At 48.2% G+C, this 928-nt stretch overlaps 1 protein-coding gene across 1 annotated transcript in view; it reads right to left on the bottom strand.

Moving 5' to 3' along the window:
- TFAP2D (transcription factor AP-2 delta) overlaps positions 1-928 on the bottom strand; it is a 47484-nt gene that overhangs the window by 41365 nt on the left and 5191 nt on the right. The gene's annotated exons all lie outside the window — the stretch shown is intronic.

Below are 928 nucleotides of genomic sequence, written 5' to 3'. Positions count from 1 at the left end.
GGAACGCCCGGACAAAACCCGGTCTGAGTGGGTGTGGGGGGGAGGTTACCCCGAAACCTTCCCTCCCGCGGATAAAACCGCGTGTGAGCCTACTCTCGGCCTCCACTCACGACGGCTGTGTGCGACTTAATTGGTTCAGCTTAAAGTTTGTCTTAGGGAAGTTGTGGCTCAAATCAGGTCTCCCGGCACAACAGGATCACACCGCCTAAAATATCTCCTAACCGTCTATTTTTCGCGGCGGGCATAACGAACAAGGGAAGGTCATAACGTGATGACAAATTCCATCCTCATTCCCAGAGGCTGAGTCGCCAAGTGTCCTCTCTCCCATTGCGTTATTCGGTTTATATTGTGAATGAAAGCGTGCCTTTAAGCTCGTAAGAAGAATGTGTTCCCACGTTAGGCCTTTAGACTACTTTTGTTTCTCTCCACGGTAAATGGCGGTAATAACCCCCCCCCCCACCACCACCACCACCCCGAACACTCAGATTTCACAAACGCTGAAAAAAAATGCGTATTGAACAAGAGTTCCAAATCTTTCCTCTAACTCCGACTTCAGATATTTACATTGACAGATGGGTATCGACTGAAGTGACACTCAAAAGTGAGTTCCACACCGGTCTGTAGCGCTACTGAAACCACATTTCCAAAAAAGCTCCTTCCTTTCCCCACACGAGATCAAACTGCCGATTTAACAGCTCGGAGCCAGAGAACGCCTTTCTCAAACTATCAGGGATCAACTCGATTAAACGGGGAATGATAAAACGAGGCAAAAAAGCTCTGGATTCAGCGGGAGTATCCGTGAAGTACCGATCACTTGTACAGTGCAAATGGGGTGTGAAATGTGAAGTGCTCTAAGCTAGTTTGAAGGCACTTCTGTCGAATGCCAAATTATCACTTTTTCGGCAGTAACTCCAAACTCCGCGAAGCA

This window comes from Egretta garzetta, unplaced genomic scaffold (assembly GCF_000687185.1).
Source record: "Egretta garzetta isolate BGI_Z169 unplaced genomic scaffold, ASM68718v1 scaffold235, whole genome shotgun sequence".
In the NCBI taxonomy this organism is placed as follows: Eukaryota; Metazoa; Chordata; class Aves; order Pelecaniformes; family Ardeidae; genus Egretta; species Egretta garzetta.
Note: the sequence above shows the minus strand (reverse complement) of the source record. Positions and strands in the feature narration are given on the sequence as shown.